The sequence below is a fragment of the Cricetulus griseus genome, chromosome 4 (genome assembly GCF_003668045.3).
Source record: "Cricetulus griseus strain 17A/GY chromosome 4, alternate assembly CriGri-PICRH-1.0, whole genome shotgun sequence".
In the NCBI taxonomy this organism is placed as follows: Eukaryota; Metazoa; Chordata; class Mammalia; order Rodentia; family Cricetidae; genus Cricetulus; species Cricetulus griseus.
Genome location: NC_048597.1, coordinates 170790048 through 170815504, shown reverse-complemented (window position 1 = coordinate 170815504; position 25457 = coordinate 170790048). Strand labels below are relative to the sequence as shown.

Here is a 25457-nt window from a genome sequence, read left to right as displayed (position 1 = left end):
CTGAGGAATTCCTGTCATTGCATAATAAACCACACAAATTTAAGATGCTAAATTTGGGGATACTGTGCTATGTAAACAATACAAGTTTCATTTCTCTTCAATGTCTGATCATTTTGTTATTTTTTTTAAGTGCCCCTCTATAGCAAAGCTCTATGAAAGAGCCATCTATTTCCATTTCCCCCTCCACCCAGTCCCATCTACTCTAATCCATTCATCAACCGTGGACGAGCCTGTGTTGGCAGCACTAAATTCTAACTAGTTGAAATTTTTTTTTTATTTCCCTTAGATGCACGCTGCACGTCTCAAGAGGATTCCTGTGTAGGTGACTTGTGAAGAAAGTGCTCCCAGGAGACACAGGAAGGAACTGAGGAGCAGGATAGAGAAGGAGAGAAATCAAGAGGAGGAATTCAGAGGGAGTCTCAGGCCCTGATGCTCTCGAGGAATTCACATCTTAGGGCTTGTTCCATCTCCACACAAATGAACAGGCTTGCCCCTCCTGCTCTAGCTAGACATTGGGCTGGTCATGGCAGGGGATGCAAGTTGATTCCCAGATGTATCTCCATAGCACACAGCAGCTCAGGAAAAAGGTGTGTGCATAGAGGCTGGGTGATGAACTCATCAACCAGGACAGAAGCCAAGGGCACCTGGGCAGATGTAGCCACGTTGCCATGTCAACGCTTCTTATTCTTTTGTGTGCTACTGTTCTTTAGGGGCTCTCATTAAAATGAAGACTCTCACCTAGTATGATGAGGTTTGGGACCTGTGTGTGTGTGTGTGTGTGTGTGTGTGTTCATGTATTTACAGGTTCATGTATGTATGTTTATAGTTGTACATACACATGTTTATGCATGCATGTAAAGGCCAGTGGTCAGTTCAAGTGTTATGTTTCTCAGAAGCCATTTTCCTTGGTTGCGTTTATTTATTTATTATTGTGTGTGTAAGAGACACATGTGTATGTGAATATGCATGTCGTAGTGTGTGGAGGGGCAGAGGACAACTTTTTGGAGTCATTTCTCTCTTTCCATTTTTACATGGGTTCCAGGATCAATCTCAAAAGCAAGCAATTCACACTCAGAGCCATCAGGTCAGACCCCATCTTATGTCCTTTTAATTTAAAATGTTTTTTTGGCTAATTTATTTTTTATTTTATGGGTATTATACTGGCTGGTTTTGTGTGTCATCAGAGAGGAAGGAGCCTCAGCTGAGGAAATGCCTCCATGAGATCCAGTCCTAAGGTATTCCCTCAATTAGTGATCAATGGGGGAGGACCCAGACAATGGTAGGTGGTGCCATATCTGGGCTGGTGGTCCTGGGTTCTATAAGAAAGCAGGCCGAGCAAGTCAGTAAGCAGCATCCTCCATGGCTTCTGCATCAGCTCCTGCCTCCAGGTTCTTGCCCTGCTTGAATTCCTGTCCTGACTTCCTTCAATGATGGACTATGATCTGGAAGTGTAAGCCAAATAAACGTGGTCTTCCCCAACTTGTTTTTTGGTCATGGTGTTTAGTCGCAGTAATAGAAACTAAGACAGGTATTTTGCCGGCATGTATGTCTATGTACTATATGTGTGCCTGGTGTCCATGGTTGCCAGAAGAGGGTGTTAGATCCCTTGGAACTTGAGTTACAGATGTTCATGAGCCACCTTGTGGGTGCTGGGACACAAACACAGGTCCCTTGGCAGAGTAACAAGTGGTCTTAACCGCTGGGCCATCTCTTCAGCTCCCCATCATGTATTTTGAGACAGGGTCTGCCACTAGGGCTTGGGGGCTCACTGATTAGGCTGTTTGGACTGTGAGCTCTAGAGATCCACCTGTCTCTACCTCCCCAGTGTGGGGATTACAACTGTGGCTGTTGGGGATTGACCTCAGGCTCTCCTGCTTGCATTGCAAGCATGTTACTGACTGACTATCCCCTAGCTGCTGAATTCTGTATTTCTAACACAGTCCCTGATGCTGCCCATGCCTTACACTTTGCACTGCAGTTGGGTGCTACAGGACCACTCATGGTGATCTTTTCTTATAGGAACACATCCTACAATGAAATGTCATTGTGCAGTGACACCATCGTGCTCACTTTGGTCATCTGTAGCGTGTGTGCTCCCAGGCCATAAAGGTTTAGACAGAAATTCATGCTTCTGTGATTGACTGGGCTCAGTTTAGCACTCCTTAGTATAATTTAGCACTCTCTAGTATAACTGCAGTGAGGTGTTGTTATCGGCCCTGAATGTTTGTAAGGATGTCCGAGAGTCCCACTCATTGTTGGCACCTGACATAAGCTGTCCGAGTGGCTGCCGACTGCCCTGCTTTCATGTGTCCTCTTCCTGTGGTTGGGGCTTCTTATTTAGTTTGGTAATTCTGAAGTGTCCTCAGGATTTATTTTAATCAGATGTGGTAGGATGCACCGATGTGGAAATAGTTGTCATAGAAGCAGGATACATTGTAGAGGCCACGGTGGGAAGAATCAAGGCTGGTGGAGACAGGAAAACTTTGTGAGGCAGGGTAGATACACTGACTAAGTTTACAACTGGATTATTTGAATAATTTGGAGGGATTTCAGGTTGTATATAGGATGATATCTAGGTCTCCAGAGCCTGACTTGTTTTAATTTAGGGTGGGGAGAATGTTAGCTGTGTGTGTGTGTGTGTGTGTGTGTGTGTGTGTGTGTGTGTGTGTGTGTGTGAGCTTGCTAATGGAAGTGACTGGGGTGTGTGTGGGGCCCTGGATAGCTTGGTTGGTTAATCAAAGGCATGTTCACAGGGGCATCAGTTTCTACCTCTAGGTGTCCCCAAGGCAGTCGATGGCTATTAGGAGATGAAGAGTCATCTTCCTTCTTTCCTTCCTTCCTTCCTTCCTTCCTTCCTTCCTTCCTTCCTTCCTTCCTTCCTTCCTTCCTTCCTTCCCTCTTTCCTCCCTCCTTATCTCTTTCCCCCCTTGATCCTAGAGAGACTAGTCTTTCTATGGGAGGTAGCCATGGAGAGACTAGTCTCTCTAGGGTCAAGGTCCTCAGCGCTAAAGCATCAAGGATACTGTATATAGTTAGTCCATTGGCAGGGTTTGGAGAGAGAGAACCCCAAGAGTGAACAGTGCAAGTGCAGGGAGAAGAGGGTTTTTGCACAGTTGGGGCCTCTTCCTGAAACTGACATGGTGACTCCTGTTGTGCTGTGGACAGACGTGGGCTCCTTGGAAATCAGAGGGATGGATGCAAATTCCACTTCTGGTGAGAGGATGTCAAAGTCAAGTTGCCAAAAGGCCTGGTGCTATTGCCTTTGCCATCTTGCAAAAGTACAATGGGTTACTCGTTGTTTCAAGCAAGTATGTGAGTGCCCAAGTGGGTGGATTCTGCTGGTCAAAATCTTCCCGTGTAAAAAGTTCTTCCTGGTGCTGGACAGTCACCAATTTAAACAGAACGAAGGTTTTCCTCTGCAATATTCCATGGATAAGCAAGTAGATTTGAAAGTCTTGGTTCTTGCTCATTGCTGCCCTCTACTGGAAGAGTACAAACTGTCCCGACCCCTTGCCTTCTGACCCTCACTCCTGGCTACAGTGCTCCGAATCTAGTCCTGGTGTGATTTCAAGTGAGGAGATTAGCTGAAGACTGGTAAGGGAGGTGGTCGAGGGTTTGGGCCCTGGGTTGATTGGTTGGTTGATTAAAGATGTGTTTGTAGGGGAGTCACCCATAGGCTTAGTAAGATTGCAGCTCCAGGAAGGGAAGCTTTTTCGTAAGGATTTGGCTGTCCATTGCTGAAATGGGGTTTCTGTGACGGCCGGATCACATCAGATTTGACTTTCTATCTTCCTCCATGGAGGTGCAAGTGGTAACTTTCTCTGTGGCAAGAACAGTGCTAAGGACTTAGCTCGGTTCTCCTGCCGGCAGCCTCCAGGCCGGTCCTGTGGAAACAGACATGCTGCGGGAAGGCGGGGGGGGGGGGGGGGGGGAGGGGGGTTGCCACTTCTTCGAAAGCCCAAAGCATCCTCAGCTCACAGATGCAGGGATGGCAGGGTTCATTCTGCCTTTCTTTCTACATCAGAGGCTTTGCCAGATACAGGATGCCTAAAAGCACCCTCAGAGTAACTCAAACTTCCGTGCTCCGAGTGGGCAGGCTTGATAGTGAAGTGTTCAACGCACCACAGCACACCTTCATCGTGCGACTCTTACCAGCTGCTAGAATCCTTGAGGCTGCCTTCAAAGGACTGCCCATTGGATAGCTGAGGAGCTAGCTCCCCACTCCCCCTGGGCTTCAGAAATTGCCAGGATACTGGGAAACTCTAGGATGCTAGGGGTAGGTTACAGGGTACACTCGCTCCAGTGGTTGATGAACCAGTGCCCGAGAAAATGGTGTCCCATTGTGACAGGGTAGGACTTCGGATACCTCACAGCCTCTCTTTGTATGTTCTTGCAAAGGTCCCCATGGATCTTTCTGGCAAAGACATTTCACACATTTTTAACTGCTTGGCAAGTGGTTTACAAATCCTTCTAAATACTGCAGATTAGTCAATGGAAATCCAAAATTTTAGAAAAAATTAATTGAAAGAGCTATTGAATCGAGGAGGGTTTGCTTGAGTAAATATTTTCTGTATGGAATTCTGATCTATTCATTTAATAATCCTAATTATTATTTTGTTAGTATGGGGGTTGTCATACAGAGTGCCTTATTCTCTCAGGACCATCACTGGGTTAAGAGGCTTTTGTTTTTCATTTGTGATGTTCAAAGTTAACAAGAAAATGTGTTGTGCCCCCCCCATGACTGGTTCCTTGCATAGCTTTCTGGGGATTCATAACAGACACATGCAGGAGTGGGGTCCTCCCTCTCTCTCTCTCTCTCTCTCTCTCTCTCTCTCTCTCTCTCTCTCTCTCTCCCTGGCTTCAAAAAAGTAGCCAGAATGTTAGAGCCAGGACCAGGCCTTCTAGGCCTTGATGTCTTTGTGTGCCTAATATCCTTCTAAAGCACTCTCCCTTTTTTCTTTGGTGGCCTCCTCCCTCACATCATTCTTGGTTCTCGACTCAGCTGTCACTTCCCTTAGGCAGTCTTGTCTGATTCTGTGTCCTCATCAATAGTCTTGGGCCCATCTAAGGACTCCAGGTAAGTCTGTTGATGTTGGATGTTTCATGGCAGACCTTGTGGACACCTCACATTAAGCATGCCCCAAACTGGATGCATCACTGCCCTCTCCTTCCCTCCTCCTTCCCCTCTCTGAGTCTGCTTCCCCCCTGTCCCTGCACTGTATGTCTCCCAGCAGGGCATTGTGGGCCACCAAGGAAATTTACTGGTTTGTGTAAGTGGATATTCAGATCTGTTGTGGTTTCAGGAATGCATAAGTCCAAGGGCTTTGGAAAGTTGTCTCTCAGCTTTGCTTTTTCTCTATTGGTTCTCTTTGTGTAATGTCAGGAGAGCTACTTACAGGTCTAGAATGATCCATTCTCATAGGATCACATTCAGCATCCATGCCTGTCCTAGTTAGCTTTATTTATCAACCTGACATCATCTAGAGTCTTCTGAGAGAAAAGCCTTGACTGAGAAATTACCTAGACCAGACTGGCCCATGAGCATGTCTGTGGGAGATTGTTTTAATTATTCATTGACATGGGAGGGCCCAGTCCACTGTGGGTAGCTCCATTCCCTGGGCAGGGGGTCCTGGGAAGGAAGCTAGTTTAGCATGAGTCTAGGAGTGAGTCAACAAACCACACTCTCCCACGGTTTCTTCTCTGAGTTCCTGCCCAGATCTCCCAGGTTCACCTCCTTCTACTTCCCATGTTCCAGGTGGCTTTCAGCAACAGGGTAGCTATATCACACCCTTGGGTTGCTGTGTCTCTTTCTTTCAGACTGTGAGCTCCTTGACAACAGGAGACCCCTTTGCAGTTTGATCTTCTCTGTATTTTGTGCAAGTTTTGGCTTAGAGTGGGGACCTATTACATGTAGGATGAGGGATGAGAGAAGCCGTTAAGAGGATATAGATGTCACAGGGGCCTTAATCTTGCATGTCATCAAGATGGGAAGAGTAGTTTGGATCATGGATAACAGAATTAAACCCACAAGGAGCTCAACAGCTTGGAAAGTTGGACCAAATATGCAAAGATAGAATGAAAAGAATCATGTGGAGGGATTAGGTATGAAAAAAGAAGATTTGGGTGGAGACTGAAAGTGGTAGAAATATATGGAAAGGAGCCTGGAGGTCTTCACGAGGCTACTTTAAAAGTATTTTTGTTACTCAGACACATATGCTGTTGCAGAAGCCATAGGAAGCTTCATTACAGAGTCCCCACAAAAAGGGCCCTGCGATCCTGACTGCAGTGGCCTTCAGGAGAGTGGCTTTATGTCAGACTTTACACTGTCAAAGACCTGGAAAAGGTGTTTCTAACGTAAAGGTGATTACAGGTTGAGAATTTTAATTTTTGTCAGTCAAGGACACAAGAGAACAAAGCCCTTTCATAAAAGAAGGGCACAGGGCTGGAGAGATGTGTTTCTGCAGATGACCCAAGTCTGGTTTCCAGCATACACAACAGGTGGCTCACAACCACCTTCAGCTCTGGGTCCAGGGGATCTGAAGCTTCTGGCCTCTGAGGGCAACATGTGTACACAGCCCCAAACAAAAATAATACGCTCACGTGCGCGTGCACACCAACACACACACACACACACACACACACACACACACACACACTAAAGAAGGACACAATCTAAGATAAAGAACACACTTAGTTTTAGGTGGAGCCCAGAGGTGACTGTTACTTCTTGCATGTGCACTGGAGCAAGTCTTGGCATTTGGTCACATCCCCCATAGACAGCCAGGACCCTCCAAGTTATTAGCAAGTGAGGTAGATTTTACTGATGACTTGGGTGACAAGCTGGAAGAGGAAGCAAGCTTGCAAACAAGGCAGAGTGAACTCCTTGGTCCTGAATCCCCCCCTCCCATGGCCATTTGCCACATCTGCATCCTATCATTACCTGTGCTACCTCCCAGAGTGGGGAGGAGCCCCCAGAGTGCTTGTTGACCGAGGCCGTGATCTGGTTGGAAGTTGTCATACATATAACTCATCATCCTAGCCCCCTAGGGGGAACACTGGGGAAAGTGACTCCCATGTGCTGTGGGAAAACCCAAGTTGTCCCCCAGTAGAAGGCACTGGGAGGGGGAAGGAAGCCTGCTCTCCTCGTTAGCAATCATTTTCCTTGGGTCTCTGGCTTTTTGTCTTGGTAGAGCCCTCTTTCCAAGGTTACCTCCTGGGATAGCTCCAAAATTTCCTGGTGTATTAAGCAGTGCAATTTAGCTTCCTGATTTCTTATCCTCTAGCCTGGAGCAGCCCTGGGGCTTCTCTTTGCATAATTAAAAGATCCATTAAGGTGTTTTCCCCAAACAAAAGAGCAGTTTCTCTGCCTCAGAGGACTCTGTTATCCTCTGAGGACAACCAGCTCAGCTGCAGTCAGACTTTAAAATAATTCGGATTTGAATACATATTTGTGAGCACTCGCGAGCACTCTCTCTCTCTCTCTCTCTCTCTCTCTCTCTCTCTCTCTCTCTCTCTCGTCTCCAATCTCTTTTCTCTAGTTATATGGAAAGAGGTGTCAGAAGTCTTTCTCTGTGGTAGACACATAGGGGAAACATGTTAGCTGAAGCTGCTGGAGTGATTAGCCAGCATTCATGACTTCAGGGCCACATGCATACAGACACACTCAGAGAAGCAGGTACCTACTCCATGTCTGCAGGCATAAAGGGAGTGTGGAGAACCCTGGGCACTTTCACCTCTGAATTAGAGATGTCTGCAGTTCAGGTCTCAAGACATCCTGACCTGCTGCTACCATCCAGTGTCTGTCTTGACACACAAATACTTCAAGCCCACAGCCCAGTGATTTTCTTCCTGCTGTGTTTGTGTGGGTCCTGCCAGTCACTGCTCTCTATGGTTCCCCTCTTTTGGACTTTCCTGCAGTAGGATGCCACCAGTCCAGACTAACTCAAAATGGAGTCACTTATGTTAAGCGCCACAAAAGCAAGCTGAATTGTGAAGAAAGATTCCCCAACAGACTGACTTTTCCTGAAAACAGGAAATTCCATACAGGAAAGTCCCCTCTGCTCTTACCTTATAGAAAAAGCAACAGGACACCAGAACTGTGGTTGAATATACCTCTTTTTTTTTTTTTTCATAAAGAATTTAGCCTTAGGTGTTTTGTTACAGCAACAATCAGTGAACTAATACAGATGGTCACTATCATAAACACCATTTCCCTTGTGAGTGAAAACTGGAAAAAAGCTTTCTGCAGACTGTGAAGTGAGTGGAGTATTGCTGGTCCAGAAGCAAATTACCTCAACTTGGACTAGTTCTAGTCCTCAGAACAGCCACTCCTTGTCCACCTTTGTGTTGGAACTAACATTTTGTGACTGAAAGACAAAACCTTTTGGAATTTGTTAAGTTAGCAGACCACTAGCTTCCATCAGTCCAAAGAGCTACAAATGTCATTAGCTAGCATCTTAAGCCTATAGAAAAGCTTCCCCCATCTCGCTGTAACTGCCTCTCTGATGTACCCACCAATGTATTTAAAACTTGCCTTGCTTTATGACTTTCTTTGTTCTGTAAAACTATAAAACTTCATGAAATTGCTTCCACATTGGCTTGTGTCACCAGGCCATGGTCACTCAAAGTGTCTCCAGAATAAACTCTCTCTTATTCCCCTTGAGAACTTTGCTTTTATGTCATGAGGCAGAGAATAGATAGACCCCAAGCAGCCTTTGGCACTGTGGCAAGGTTGGAGGGAGGTCTCCTTTACTTTGCAACCTTGTGGGAGAGGCTTTGTATTTGGAAGGGTAGATCTTCAGAGATGGGCCTGGGGGCTTGTCATAAGTAGCAGTGGCAGGAAAACTCAGGCTCTAGCAGAAGGGGAATAAATCTGCAACTGTCATAGGTAACTGACCAGCCTCACTCATGACCACACGTGGGATCCCTCGGGGACGTGCAGAAACACATGAACAGATATGCAGGCAGTGGGTCCTTCCTGAGCCAAAGAACCAGTACCCATTTTGTTCTCTACCTTTAGAGCTTTCCAGCAGGCTTTGGGGTGGGGGTGGGGGTAGCAAAAAGAAACCAGGTTTTCTGTAGAAGAAAATAAAACTTTACCTTTGCTGGTAGCCAGTTCAAAGAGCTGCATGTTGGAAAGGTCTGAGCCTCTAGATCTCTGCCTCATGTGTGCCTTGGAGATGAGAGGTTGCCTGGCAGAGCTGTTGGTGGCTGTGGTTTAGGCTGTGGGGGCTGTAGACTTTAGACTACACAGACAGTGTCTTCCTCCAGCACCTGCCATTCTTCAAGGTGAATGCTCTCTCCAGTGGGTCATTCTGGCCACGTCTGAGTGGTTTTTCTGCTGGCAGAATCATTTATTTCTGGTGTCAGAGAGGCCCAGACGGCTTTTCCCACTGGCTGTAAATGCTCTGAGTGTCATCGATTCCTCCCATCCCTGGAAATCTGCTGGAGCAGCAAGTCTGGGATTCCTAGCCAAGGAAGGGTCGGGAGGGCAGGGCCTAGTGTCTTTGTTCCCTCCCTCTCAGTGGGGGTGGGTAGGATGTTAAGGCCTCCTTGGTTCCCCTGGGAGCTGCTCTACTGTTCAGACATTGTGTTGCAGTTTCCCCAGACTGCAGCTGGGAGAGTGTGTCTGCTTGTCTGTCTGTACACTCCTGGGCTTGCAATGCTATCAGACACTTGCCTAAGAATAGCCTTGTCATAGGCCAGCAGTATGTCCCAGAGCTCAAGAACCATTAGTCCTGTCACAGGACATAGTCCACCAGATATTGGCTACTGCCAACTACCTGGCTGTAGGGAGGGGTGCTCCCAGCTTCAGTGCGACCCAGCATGATACCTGCATCTCCGATTGTAAACCTCATGTAAACATGCCTGCAGGAGTGCCTATGTGTTGGTGGCAGCATGTGTGTGCCTCTTTGTGTTTGCATTTGTTTCTGTGTGATGGTGTGAGCGCCTGTGGGATTCTGATAGGAAGGTGTACTCATGTATGTACGCTTACATGGGTGCAATGCTGTAGGCATTTGTGTTCCTGTGTCTGCAGGTGTGCTACCACTAATGTCTGTGGTGGTATGCCTATTGTGTGCATCTGTGTGCATGCTCATGGTATGTCTGTCTGCATGTGGATGTGGAGCATGAGCACACATGCTCGTGTGTGTGTGTGTGTGTGTGTGTGTGTGTGTGTGTGTGTGTTTGTGTGTGCATGCTCATAGAGTATGTGTGTTTGCATTGAGTGTGAAAAATGGGGTAGATGCTGTGATGTTTCGAATGAGAATGGCCTCATAGGCTCATACATTTGAATGCTTGTTCCCTACTTGGTAGAGCTGTTTAGAAAGATTAGAAAGTTTGGGCTTGTTGGAGGAGGGTGGGCTTCCAGGGTTCAGAAGATTTGTGCCATTTCCAGTGTGTTCTCTGCCTCCTCCTTGTGGTTCAAGATGTGCACTCTTGGCTGTTGCTTCAGAGATGATGCCTGGTGTTTCCACTCTGCCTCCATCATAAGCTCTACCTCTCTGAAATTCTAAGTCCCAAATAAACTTCTTTTATAAGTTGCCTTGGCTGTGGTCTCTTGTCACAGCAATAGAAAAGGTGGTACCAGGGGTGGGGCATTGTGGCAGACCATGATTTTTTTTTTTTTTTTTGGATAAATATGGGAGACTTTGGGACTTGGGACTAGAAAAGCAGCTGAACAAGTATATTCAGAGTAATGGGCCATCCTAATAGAAGCTCGGGAGACAGTAATGCTGAGTGCTGTGTGGACTGTGGAGGCCCAGCTAGAGAGGCTTCAGAAGGAAGCAAATGAAAGGTTCAGGCTTTGATGCTGATCGGCCCTTATAATAAACTAGTCAATATGTTTCATCTTAAAGCTTTCTCTTTTCCTTTTTTTAAATAAAAACATAACATTGGCACCCGACTTCATTTAGGCTTTCTCTGTAAGCTCTCCCGAAGCTTGCTGGTGGGATAGGCTTTCTCTCTAACTTCTCCTGCCATGGGCACGGGAAATTTCGGGGATCCTAAAATCTGAACTCATAATCCACTTCTATCTCGGCTTTTCCTGGCACTTCCTCCTACCTGCAGCAGCCTGAGATGCCGGAACTCTGTACACTTCAACTCAACGCTTTTCTAACTAAGGATCTCTGGAACTCACTCATCTGCCTGTTCGCTGCAATCCGGTAAGATACCCATAACTTTTCCCATGGGGCAGACCTAGCACTCCATTTTGGAGTTCACTCTGGGTCCATTTTTCGGTTTCGGACTGCTGAGCCTCTTTCAGGCTTTCTACCGGGTGCTCTCAGACAGAGCAATCTGTGCCATTTTTGGCCTCGCCCATGGGAAATACATTTTACGGTACCTTCTGGTTACTGCCAGCGAGTAGGTAAATGAGCAGAGTTCTGCCTCCCAGTGGGAACTTACTTTCACTTGGGAATGTCCCTCATCTTCTATCTCTGACCGTGTTTCTTGTTTGGCAGTGTCTGCTTGAGAGTTTTTTTGTTTTCATTTTTCCACAACAAATGAAGTTTGCTGTTTGGACTCCGGTGTCCTATTGGTTTCACACATCTTACTGCCTCACTCATGGAGACAAACTTCTTCCAGCAATTGAGAATGTGCTTACGGTGGGGGGGGGGACGCCATCTCGGCCATGTGGGCTAACCTGGGGGCCGCCATCTTGGTCATGTGCCATCCTAACCATGTGACCTAGCTTAGGCCTGCTCACTCAGTTCAGTGACTTGCACAGGCAAGCACTGCCACCAGACATCTTGCTTTTTATTTCTTCTTTTACTTGTTGGGTGCATTTCCTGAGGGTCAGGCATGGGAACCCACTCCAGGAGTGGTGCTTTTTTTGCTTTTTCAGTTCGGACCACTGGGTCCTTTTTTTGGTTTCGGGGACAGCTGTGTCCCCTTCGGGGCCAGGTCCCTGGCAACTCCCACGGTCAGACGTGCATCCAGAGAGGAGCTTTTGCCGGTTTTCCACTTGCCTCACCGATGGGAAATGCATAGAGGAACCTTTCTGGTTTCATCCAACAAGCAGGTAAACAGACAAAAGCAGCTTATGGTCACCACCATCTTGGCTATATGGACTGACCTGGGGGCTGCCATCTTGGTCATGTGACCTACCTGTAGACACGCCCAGCTCCAGCGGCCTGTGCCAGCAAACCTGTCTACTGGATTTTTGATTTCTGCCAGATCTTTTTGCTTTTTATTTTATTTTATTTTATTGTCTGTGATTTCTTCTTTCACTGGCTCTGTTGTTCATGACTTGTTTACTAAATACTGTGCCTTTCCAGGGTCCTCTGTTTAAGTCTACTCTGTCCCTTTAAATCTCCTGTCTGTTTGCTATCAGAGATTGCATTCTAGTTCCCCCCTTTTACTGTTATGCAGTCCTGCTTGTCTCTGTACCTGTAATTTAACTTTATACTTATCTAACTCTATATAAAACTTAAATTAAACTGTGCCAAGTCTCATATTTCTAAATTGCTATGTATCTTTATACAACTTAAATTTAACTCATGTATCTTTATGAAAGTTTAAAATCATAAAGGTCTATTTCAAATTAACAAAATATTATATCACTCAGTTCATCCTATAAGCCGTTTACAAAGGTACAGCTTTTATTTCGAAAAGGGATTTTTCTCTAACTAAAGGCAAACTTAACTGCTGGGATACTAAACAGACAGCCCTCAAATGCTCAGATATCTAGAGAATATGGCATTTAAAATGTTTTGTTAAAAAGCTTTTTATAACAGAGAGATAGGCCAGCTGCTGGCTCCACCCCATTTCCTCCAAGAAGACTGATGGGCACTGAAGAAACTTCATCTCGAGTCAGTGACAACGCTAGTCACTGAGCAACCCCGCCCTTCACCTCAATTGCTACAAGGTACTCCAGACCATGGACAAGATGACAGTGGAATCGACTTTCCCCATGTTGCTTGGGCCAACAGTAGGCGAGTCTTCCTATAGTCTGTAATCCACAGGTCACATGCTATCAGCAAGAAGGCAGGTATCCTGCAGCCCTCTACTATAAATGGAGGGCCTTGGGGGTGGCTGTCCATGCAGCCTGCTGGCAAGTCTCTGTTATTCTTTAATCATTGATTCAGGTAAAATCTTATCCTTCTCAAGAACTCTGATGCTTTTGACGACTGGTAGTCTTGCCAGCTTAAAGCAAAACAGATTCCAGGAACAGGTATTTTAGGGTTTATCTATGTGAAGATAGGAAAGTGTAAGATGTATGAAGATCTGAGAATGTAGTTACAAAGGTTTGAGGATGGAAAGGTCTAACACGGTAGATAAATCAAGTTATGAAGGTCTGAGAATGGAAGGTCTAAGATGGTAATGTAAAATGTATGAATTAAAGTTATAAAGGTCTGAGGATAAAAAGGCTTAAGTGATGATAAAGTGAGTTGAGACATTAAAAAGAATGAAATATGTTCCTGATTTCTCTATTTCTCATGCTACTGTTCATAGTAAAGTCCTATAATACCACTATACGATCATAACTACAAGGTCAAGATTAAGATGCTTTTCATTGTCCTAAAAAAAAAAATCTGTCAATTTTAAAATGGTAATGCTTTCAGCCAAGTTGCTTCTAACATGAATATGCTGCTAATGTGTCTAATACTTATGTTTCCACAAACTCTAAGGATTCTTGTAAGTTCCAGGGAGCTGAATTGGATCCAAACAAACAGGTCTAAGAGGCATCAGGGAGTTCTGTACAGCCTGGACTTCAGTGAAACAACCAGATACCCCATGACGTGGCAGCACCCCAACCTTCTCGGGTCCTCCAAAGATGGTCAACACCCCCACATCAGCAGGAAGCAGTCTTGAGAATTCGACGCCCTTATTCCTTAACCTGCCATGTCTAACACCCCACCTTTTAAAATAATAAGTAGAGGTGGGAATGAAAGGTTCAGGCTTTGACGCTGATCGGCTCTACCTCTTTAAGAGACAGACCCTGCCCCCTGACAACAGTCAGAGAACGCACAAGAAAACGTGCTACGTCATCACCACATCACCCATCACCCATGATGACTCTGGACATGCGTGGAACCTCAGTGCACATGCGCAGTCTTCCCTTTAAAAGTCCCAACTTTCCTGCTTCTCTCTCTCTCTGCTTTCTTTCTCTACTCTCCTTCTCTGTTTCTTCTTAGCTCTCTCTCACCTATGCACTCTATCTGCCTCTATGGCGACCGGCCATGGCGGTCAGCCATTACCCCTGTTCCTCTTCTCTTAGTCTCCCTACTCTGCCGGGCCCTTATAATAAACTAGTCAACATGTCTCATCTTGAAGCTTTCTCTTTTCCTTTTTTTAAATAAAAACATAACAGCAAGGACTTCAGCAGCAACCAGAATAGGGGCTATTCCTGTATTATTTTGGCAAAGAATTTGGCTGCTCTTGCCTTTGTCCTAAGAATTTGTGTAAGGCTGAACTGAAAAGTAAATTCGTTGGTGGAGAAGATTTTAAGACAGCCTAATATTGACTCTGTCACATGGTTGTTAGTGATTACTCCCCCCCCCCCCCCCCCCCGAGACAGGGTTTCTCTGTGTAGCTTTGGGGCCTGTCCTGGAACTCTCTCTGGAAAGACCAGGCTTTCCTTGAACTCACAGAGATCCACCTGCCTCTGCCTCTGAGTGCTGGGATTAAAGGTTTGTGCCACCAACACCCAGCTTAGTGATTACTCTTACACAGGTCTACATCGAAAAAGAACAAGTAGGACCAAAAAGAAGCACAAAATGAATAGTTTGAAGAAAAAAAAGAATGCCAGGAAATTTAATGTTAGAGCCAAGGTTTGTGCTGAAAGAGGTAAGGAGATCAAGGTAAGGCCTGACCAGAAGTGGAATAAAGGGGGGGGGATGCCCTCAGGGCAAGACCCCACTCAGCTAACCTTACAATTTGTAAAAGGAATTTTTCTGCTCCCAAAAGGCAACAACAAAGGAGAGCTGCTGCAAATGTGAGTCAAAGGGGCCAGGCTCATCCCAGGCAAGGCATGTCCTCCATGTCTGCCTGTAGACAAACGAAAGACATATAAGAAATTGGATTGCGGAATTTTCCTCCTTGGTTAAGGAGAATTGCTGAGGCCTTGCAATGTATGTCTGGGCAGTCCCTGAACGAAGGCCCTCTGAGGGCAAGAGGCCTTGAGAGGCCATTGTGTGAAGTTGTAAAAGTGAAGCCTGGATTGTGTTAGAGACCCCAGGATGTTGGAGATGCCAGAGCTGTGAGACATCTGCCAAGGAGAGCTGCAGAGAGTGAATGGAACCAGCCCGAGAGAGAGAGAGAGAGAGAGAGAGAGAGAGAGAGAGAGAGAGAGAGGAGAAAGGAGTATTAGAGTCAGCAAAGCTGAAAGGGTGGAGCCACTTAAGCCCTCTGACATCAGACATGGCACAGGCTTGGAGTTTCCCTGCTGGGGTTCAGTCTTCTTTTGATCTAGTATTTCCTCATCATGCCCTTCTCTCCCCCCTTTGGAATGGTAATGTATATTCTGTGCCATCGTGTGTCGGAAGCATTTGATTTGCTTGTGATTTTACAGGGATTTGTAGAGATTGTGTTAAGTCTCAGAAGAGATTCTGAACTTCAGACTTTTAAACAGTGTTGAAACTGAAAGACTATGAAGACTTGTAAAGTTGGACTAAATGCATTTTGCATTATGGTATGGTCATGAGCCTATGCGGACCAAAGAGTGGAATGCAGAGATTTGAATGAGAATGTTCTCCACAGACTCATATGTTTGAATGCCTGGTCCCCAGTTGGTGGGGATTAGAAGGTGTGGCCTCATTGAAAGAGCCGTGCCACTGGGGGTGGGCTTTGAAGCTTCAAAAGACTTGTGTCATCCCCAGTGTGAGCTCTCAGCTGTTGCTCCAGAGACCTGCTGCTGCTACCTTCATTCTGCCCTGAGCTCTACCCCTCTGAAACTGTATGCTCCAAATAAACACTTTCTTTTATAGGTTGCCTTGATCATGCTTAATAGGTTTTCTGTGTAACATGATAATAGGTTTCTCCACCAATGCAGTAAGCCTGATCAAGCTGGATTGAAAAAGCAAAAAGAGCGGCTTTATTTGAGCAAAGCAACTCCCAGGTGAGTCCTCCAGCCCCAGCGATCGGAGTAGAGAAGTCACTCGGCCAAACTACAGCAAGAAGCTTATGTACCCTGTAGGTGAGGGGGTGATAATGTTCTCCACAAGCAAGGTTTGTGCCCAAGTATGGTAAAAAAAAACTGACTGCTTTAGGCGGGGTCTTGGGCTACTGGAAACTTCAGGGGAGGAGCTGCCACAACAGCCAAGAATGTAGGGCTGGGCTTTTTGGTGCCTTTTCTTTCTTGGAGATTCTCTGAGAGGGTGGGGTTTGGAGAGAGAGGAATGGAGCTTTCCAGATCAAGCAGGAGTGAGCTGGAGGTTCCAGCCAAACAATGGTGTCTTGTAGCGGCATCTTGCCTGTGAACTTGTAACAGTGGCCACATCCCTTTGGGTGTGGCTTTAGGTGTGGACGGAATTGTGAGTCATGATCTCCCTCTTGAGCTCTCTCTTTTGGGTTGCAGATTGGATTGGAGGGGCAGAGACAGGCAGCAAGTGGTTCTTTATTGTTCTGTGTAAGTTGTTCCACAATAAAACACCCATTTATCATTTGTCTTGGGTCTAGTGAAATCATTACACCCTTCAGTGTCTTATCATAGCAACAGAAAAGTAACTAATACACATGCTGGTGTGTGTGTGTGTGTGTGTGTGTGTGTGTGTGTGTGTGTGTGCATGCTCACATGCTTATAGCATGTGTGTACTAGTGTTAATCACTCATGGCATGTCTGCCATGTAGGAGTGGGATGTGTGGGAGCTTGTATAGGGCACAGGGATGCTCCTGTATGTGCACTTCTATCTGCTCATCCCCCTCTCTGTTCTTTCCTTTCTGTCACCCAAAGATTTATGGAAAATTCCAGGGAAGAGGTGGTGGCTAGAGAGGGAGACCTCAGATACAGTGTCCCTGCCCTCAGAGATGCTCTGGATCTGGAGGGGACAATATTTCTCAGGCTTTAAAGAGCCTCTCCTGAGAGGAAAAACATCCATCTGCTTGTCAAGAGGAAATGACCTTTTGTCCAGGTCTGCAAGGACCCAAGGGCAGGGCTGGGCACAAGCTGCTCTCCTGCATGGACTTAACTCAGGGCACATGACTGAATGGCTATGTACTTTGGGACTGGTGCTGTGCAGGGCTGGGGTGGGTGAGAGTGAGGAGCTGAGGGAAGGTAGCTTGGATGAGGCTGTGCCTGGGCAGTCCCAGTTTCCAGCTGGGGCAGGAGCTGGGGACGGTGTGCACACCCTGAGGATTGGGAAGGGGATAGGATTCCTTTCTAATGGGCTGGGGAAACATGGCAGGTGTGGGACTCAGAGACACTCCCAACCCTGACCACCAACGCTGACAGCAGGTCAGGAAGGGAAGGCTCTGTTAAGAATTTCCCTGGGGAAAGGTCAACTTCCCTATTTCTCCACCCTCTGCCCTGTACCCTTTCCTCGGTGCCTGGGACAGCCAGACTCTAAAGCTGGATGCCAGGCCCCAGGCCCCCTCTCCAGGCCTACCTTCCCACCTGGGTGGGGACAGGGCCCTCCTACTCTGCCCACCTTTGACTGTGGGGTTGGGAAGACATTTCTGGGAGCAGGAGACCATATGGTAGTGGGAAAGTCTGGCCCACCGTCTTGTCCCCTTTCTGTCCCTTGCCCAGCCATCTGTCTTGGCCCCATGGGGAAAGTATTGTGTTTCTGGACTTCAGAAGAGAGTCCTTTCCAGCCAGGGTAACCCAGTCATATTGACACTCGAGATGCCCACTGTGGCTGCTCTGATGGCCTTTTCTGGCTCTTCCATGTCCATGTGAATGGGCAAAGGAAGGCTGTATATGCTGGGGCCTAGGGTAAGGGTATGGTGATGATACCAGGAAAGAGCTGTGAGCTCTCTCTCTCTCTCTCTCTCTCTCTCTCTCTCTCTCTCTCTCCCTCTCTCCCTCCCTCCCTCTCTCTCTCTCTCTCTCCTTATGAGTGACTCTTCATTTGGTGTGGAAAGTACATGTTTATTTGCTCATTTGCCATAGCCACTGAGCCCTTACTCTGAGTCACACCCCCCTTTGCCTGGAGCATCCCATATCCCCTGAACTTCAATTCCCACTCCTGTATAGTTTGCTGCTGTGCTGTAATCCACTCACTCAAGCAAGTAAGATGCAGCTAAAGGGATAAGGGGAACGTGCAAGCTTTGAGTCTCGTCTTTAGGGAATTTTGCAGCCTCTGCTTTCCTTCCCAAAGGAGCTGTGCAGGTCCCTAGGAAGAGAACAAACCCTGCACAGAGGGAGTGGGGCCCAGCCCACCCCAGCCCTGTCAGTTGTCCCAGGGCTAAGCATGTCAGTGAGGCCCTCTCAGTCCCTCCACTCCCAGCTGAGGCAGCAGCTGGCTGTGGGTCCATGAGTGACTCAGCAGTCCATGAGTGACTCAGCAGAAGCCATGTGTTACGGAGACAAATCTCCCAACAGAGCAGGCACACCTAGACTGCTGAGTTCAGGGCCCTAAGTTTGGAGGTTGATTTTTTTTTTTAATGTGTCAAGGCTGAAATAGAAATGTGTACACAGGCCTAGAGGTGCTACTATCATAACATGTGGACAGACTTTGGGACTGGGTGATGGCTGGAGGCTGGAAGGATGGTGCAGGGACTGCTAGTGGTTGACTGAAGGACAGCAGGGGAAAATGGCTGCTGGTGGATGCAGGGAGGGCAGTGTGTTATCTTGTGGAGAGACAACTAGTGCTAAGGAGAGGAGAGAATGTAGGCAGGGAACTCTTTGCAAACCTGGCTGAGGTGATTCCCATGGCCAATGTTGAATGTGCCCGTTGGCTTCTTTTTGTTGCACAAGATAAGCATTGTAAAAGAGAGGAGGTCCAGGAGTTATTCAGTTTGCAGACAGAAGGTGGAGGCCATAGACCGAGTCCAGGACAGTCTTCCAGCCAAAGATTCTCAAAATAAGAAGCAGTCTCTGAGCAAAGGATGGAAGGGTATTGAAGCAGTGACATTCTTTTTGCCCTGTGGAAAGACTTAAGGTGGGACCTTGTAGGTCCTTTCAGATGGAGGAATAGACTTCTAACACAGCCCACACATCTTCTCAAAGTAGAAAAGGCCAGTTTGGAAAGTGTGATGAATGTGGCCTTTGTAGCTGTGGAATGGCTCAAAATCAGATTTATGGGAAACTTACAGAATTTTAAAGAGAAATTTTCCAGCAACAACAACAACCCCCAATAGTTTGGATTCAAAAGGGCTATAAATAGTAAAATAAAAAGAGAACCCCAGGCTTCCAAGTTAGGTAGGAATTATTCAGAGATTGAGCTACCCGATGAAAATCTGACCCACTAATCTTTAGAAAGAAAGATGTCCCAGGGGGTGGATCCCAGAGTGCAGTGTATGGGACCAAGAATCAAGAACAACACAGGTCATACTTGGTGGCCCTCAGGAGTCCCTCAGCAGCACTCAGGAGGCAAAGGCAGAAGAATCATGATTTCAAGAACAACCTGGGCAACATACTGGGTTCCATGTCCACTCAAAGTGAGCCTGCCTCAAAAACAAAACAAAACAATAAACAAGAGAAAGAGAGGACCAATGTATCAGGAAAGCATTCCTAGCATGGAGAGAATGGGTGCAGTCAAGTAATGCTTTTTGCTCCTGGAGTTGAAGAGACTGAAGATATCTACCCAGCTAAATTTCAATCACTGTCTCACAATTTTTTGTGGCCATCTTGATACAACCTAGAATCATCTCCTGTCATAATCACTGTTACATGGTGGAGAGACTCCATGACCAAGGCAACCCTTAAAAAAGAAAGAATTTAATTGGGGGTTTGCTTACAGTTTCAGAGGTGTGGTCCATTATCATCATGGCAGGGAGCATGGTGGCATGCATGATGCTGGAGCAATAGCTGAGAGAGCTACATCCTTATCCACAGGCCTGGAGAAAGAAAGAAACACTGGACCTAATATGGGCTTTTAGAAACCTCAAAGCTCACCCCTAGTGACATACTTCCTCAAACAAGGTCACACCTCCCAATCCTTCTACTCCTATCAAAGAGCTCTACTCTCTGGTGAGTAAGCATTCACATATACGAGCCTGTTGGGGCCATTCTTATTCAAACCACCACATCTGGGAAGAGGGGATCTAAACGGAGGAATTTCTCATATCAGTGGCCTCATCCATAAGAGACTATCTTATGGATGGTTGGTGTGGGAGGACTCAGCCCATTTTGGGCAGCACCATGCTCTAGGTCAGCTACCTCAGGTTCTGTAGAAAAGTCAGCTGGGCACAAGCCAGCGTGCTAGCAAGAGGGCAAGCAGAGTTCATTCATGTTTTCTGCTTCAGTTCTTACTTGAATCCCTGACTTTATTTGGATGGATCCTGACCTGGAAGTATAATCCAAATAAGCCCCCGCACCCCCCCAACTTGCTTTTGGTCAGAGTGTTTTGTCACAGCAGCAGAATAAAGCTAGGATGAGATTCCTCCCACTTGCCTTCTTTTAAAACAGGGGTGGGGGAGTTGGTTCCTTGGCATATCCCATTTCTGTCTCACCATTATAGTTTAAGTGTATTGAGGTCAAGTAATTTTTTTTTTCAATACATCAGTTTCTGGATCAATAGGAACTCAGCCCAAGAAGTTCCATCAACCTCTGTTTCTGGGTTATGTGGGGCAACAAGAATTGTTCCACAGGGACCCTGGCCTTTTTGGATATCACTTTCTTTATGTGAAGCACAGGCAGTCTCATTAGTCTCTCTGATACTTCCAGAGTCATCTTCCTCTTTTTCCTTTTTAAAGATTTATTTAAAAGATTTTAGTGTGTGTGTGTGTGTGTGTGTGTGTGTGTGTGTGTGTGTGTGTGTGTGTGTGTGTGCCTACAAACGCCAGAAGAGGATATCAGATCCTCTGGACACCCCTGAAACTGTGGTTACAGATAGTTGTGAGCTGCTATGTGGGTGCTGGAGATCTATTTCTGGTCCTCTAGAAGAACAGTCAGTTCACTTAACTACTGAGCCATCGCCACAGTCCCGTATGAATTAAATTTAATTTCTACAGTCCTCTGAAGAATAGTTTCACAATTTTTTAAACAGAGGCCAAGAGGAGTGAATTTAATTCAAAAGAGACAATGGCAAACATCTGCCCATGTTTTTTCCCTGTTACTTCTTCACCATTCATTGTGACCTTCTGTTCCTCCAAGGGTTCTTTCGGGGTACCGCTCTCAGGTTACCACAACTCAGTCTCGTATTGACATTTTCAATCCTTGAAAATTGCCCTTGATAAATATGTCCATGATTTCTGGTATTCCTTATCACATATATTTTGGGGCTAGAGAGATGGCTTAGCCTTTAAAGTGCTTGCCTTGTAAATGTGAGGGGATCTGAGAGCTATCCCCAGAGTACACATTAAAAAGCAGTTACACACTTGTAATCCCAGCCATATGGAAATCGAGGCAGAGATCGGAGGATATCTGGGGGCTTTGTAGTTAAGTTCCTGCAATGACACCCTCGATTGTCTTTTGACCTACACACACACACACACACACACACACACACACACACACACACACACACACACAGGATGTATGCATATCTGTACATGCATCCATGAAAATACATACGCACATACAAAATTCTTATTTTACTTTTCCTCCTTGTTTATTGTTTACATTTTTCACTAGAATAGTCTCTGGAATGGTAAAGGATTTATTTCTCATTCTATTTACTTCCATATCTCTCCTACCCATAACAATATCTGGAGCACACTAGTTCCAATAACTGGATATGTTTTTGAGTGAGCTGTGGTGGGTGGGTGTCTAGCTGCTGCAGGCAAGGAACCACTCTTCTTTGAGCAAACATTTGCTCTTCTAAGCTACTTAGTGAACCTCTAGATGAGGCAGGGTCAGGCCTCCTGAGCCCTTGCTTTAAGCCCCATTGGTCTGAAGATTTCAGAGTTTTGGAAAATAATTGGCATGGTCGGTAGACTGGAGGTAAAAACTAAAATCGGAATCAGGATGCTCTGGGGCTGTCACTGGCCTGCTGTTTCACACTGGTCCCTTTGATCCCTCTTTCCTGGCCTCTGGCTCCACAATCGAAGTCTCTCTCACTTGTCTGTTTAGAAGGTAGCTGCATTCTCTCCCAGGCTCTGTTTCCCTAGGATATGGGAATTAAAAACCAAAAGTCTCAAAACCACTTTGAACTGCTTGGAGGAGGGTGCCAACTAAGCGGAAGATGTTATTAATCAAAGACGACTCCTTTGAAAACAGAAATCACAGCATCACACAATCTCTCCCAATCACGGGGTGGAATTAATGAGGAGTGTGCTCAGGATTCACAGCTTCAAAATGATCTTCCAGGTGGCCAGAGGAAATTCACATTTACACTTCCATTGGAAACCCCTCTGTAGACACTGTGAAGGGGAGGGCTTAATTTTCTGAGATCACAAATGGCCACCCCCTTCTCGAGAAGAAGAGAACCCCTGATAAAGACCACCTGGTATCTGGGGACCCTCCTGCTAATTAGAAACGTGCATCTAATTTCACGGAGTTCAGCTCGTATTAATTTATTCTGGGCTTGTTGGTAATGAAGCCGTGTGTTTGTTTCTGAAGAGAGAAACATCAGAGAGGAAAAGAATGGGCGTGAGCTTGTGCTACCTAGCCCCTCTCCTTTCTGCTAACTGCGGGAGTAACATACAACTATATCCACACTACCCTGTCACAGAGGCAGCACTTGTGACTCCAGTGTGGTTAGTCCAAAGTAGGAAGTCTATTTTAATATGAGTAAAACACTAGTCGAGCAGGGTCACCAAGCCATGAATCATGAGCATACCTTCAGGGTTGACTAGAATTTGTGTAACTGTTTTCTACAAACACAGTCCTATTGTGGTCACCCCAACTTCTCATCTGTACTTGCATTTCTCTACTATGAATGACCAGTACCCCTTGGTATTCAAATTCTAACCATGACCAATATTGAACAAATCTACTTAATTCTTCAGAAACAGGTGGCAACTGTTGGGCGCACACTGGGACCTAACACTCTGTTCAATACTTCTATGTCTTTACTGAATCCGGTTTCCAAGACCCTGATTGTCATTTCCGTCAGCCATGTGCCTGTGTTTTCTTGGGTACCACTCAGGTGCTTATTATTCTCTTTGAGTTCATTGAGCTGTTTGTTCATGTTTTCTTTAAACTCCTTGACATTTTTGATGAAGCTTATGATTTTTTAAAAGTTATATGTCCTTGGGATTCGTCTAGGTAGCTCATATTGCAGAACACTTCAATAGGACTGGTGGGTTTTTTCTTTGGGGGGGCACATACTTGGCCTTTCATATTATTTGTGTATTTATGATGGGGTGGAGGCATGTAGACTTCTTTCATTGGTGTGTACCAGGTGTGAGATTCTAGGCTGCCTCAGACTGGACCAGAGCCCAGGATGTATGACCCAGACTAGGCCTGGAGGCTGGATGTAGCTTGGGTGGGTTAGTGCACAGGTGTGCCATTGGGGCCAAGCCTGCAGCTTGGGGATATGCAGATAACATAGCACTTCTGTCTTGAGTTCACTTGATTGCTTACTCCCATGAGGCTTTGGGTTGTATCCAGGAAGATTTTCTGGCCCCTTCTTGGATGCTGGAGCTTCGAGTTTTCCATAGTTCATAGACTGCTAAGACTAGCCTGCTCTTTATTTAGACACATATTGACCTCTATTAATCTCCAGAGCAGGGGTCATACTCTGACACGTATGTCAGTCTCATTCCATGAAGACTACAGGCTAATGGATAAGTCTCTACAGATAGAATTTCCTCCCTAGGTGGAAACATACACACCTAGGAGGAAGAGTAAAGGGGCCTACTCTTTTGATGCTGTAACAAAACACAATCTGAAAGCAACTTAAGGAGGTTTTAACTGAACTCGGCATTCTGGATGGTGAAGGGCCCGAATTTCCACGAGGCAGCAGAGGCTGCTCCCTACCCCCCAACCTCCCTGTACCAAGTAGGGCAATGTTTACTGCAGTTTGCTGTGGTTCCTTAGCACCCACTGTTGGGTCACGTTTGCTGAGGGCAGAACTGTATGACCTTTATTCCTCCAATGCTCCTTTTTCTCTCTTCCTCCCCTACCTACAACCTCCCTTTGTGTCTTTTTTAATTGAGTGTTTATACTGAACTCTGGGTCACACACACACACACACACACACACACACACACACACACACACACCCCACACACAGACAGAAACAGAGAAAGAAAGGGAGGGAGTGGGGAGTAGGAGAGGGAGGGATATAGAATAGCCACTTGGTACAAGTGGGAAAACTCCTACTTGCTGGATGAACTGGTCCCTCGGATCCAATAGCTTGCACACCCGCTCCCATACCTCAGGAAAGAGAAGCTGCTCTCCTCACTTTCAGGACCTAGGGAGGGCCATCCTCACCCGATGAGGGTGCTGGAGCCTAGAATTTCAGCAGGCCAGTTGGAGAGTGTCCACGTGTGGGGGACAGCTGGGCACAGTTTCCATGTCCTGGCTGCACACCTGTTGGAAGTTATATTTAGAACAGTAAATCTTGGGGAATGGAGAGAGAAGCCAAAGGAGAAAAGGGGAGGAGGAAAAAAGAAAGTTGAAGCCCAGAACAGGATGTTAATCCTGGAGCAGCAAAGCCACAGACTCCTGGGGCTTCTCCTTAAGGGCAGAGAGCAGAAGATGGTGCTATGGGCATGCGGCGGGGGAGGGGCAGCGGAACCGTACTGGAATATAAAAAAACTGGCTGCTGATGTGACTGGAGAGGTGTCAACTCTGTGCTGGTACAAAGGCTTCTCCTGAGGAACACACACACACACACACACACACACACACACACACACACACACACACACACACACGTATATACGGCACATACATACATTCCATAATACATATATTTCCTGTCTGTGTGGTTTGTTTGCAGGTGCACATGCACACATGTGTGGAGCCAGAGGTTGGTGCCAAGTATCTTTCTCTAACTTTTTTCACTTTATTTCCTGTGACAGGGTCTCTTACCCAACCTGGAACTTCCCTATTAGGCTAAGCTGCAGGCCAGCAAGCTCCAGGACTCTCCCACCTTCCCAGCATTGGGATTGCAGACACACACCTTCATGCATGTTTTTTTTTTTTATGTGGGTGCTGGGGATCTGGACATGAAACTCGTGACCTTGAGGTCTAATATGGGAGAATTTGAAGGTAAACATTATGCAAATCTGGGTCACTGAAGTACTTCCACTTTAATCTAGCAACCTACAACATGCTACAGGATAATGGTAAAGCTAATTTAAAGAGACTGTTGCAGTGCAAATAGGAAGAACAGCGGCCAGCCAGGTCAGGGGACCAGGGTGAAGGACTGACCACAAGACCTTCTTCCCAGCGGAAGCCTCAGCAGTGGTTTACAATGTTGCTAAGTGCTGTGCTGTATGGCAGATAGATTCCTTGCAGAGGG

General features: G+C 46.3%; 1 long non-coding RNA gene across 1 annotated transcript; it reads right to left on the bottom strand.

Annotated features, from left to right (window-relative positions):
* Positions 1-1449: 1449 nt before the first annotated feature.
* On the bottom strand, positions 1450-24653 carry LOC107978238. The gene is made up of 4 exons (XR_003485201.2): positions 24365-24653; positions 19840-19938; positions 9100-9337; positions 1450-2463 (listed from the first exon to the last, which is right to left on the bottom strand). It is a non-coding gene; the product is annotated as an uncharacterized LOC107978238 (long non-coding RNA).
* Between the last annotated feature and the right edge of the window lie 804 nt (positions 24654-25457).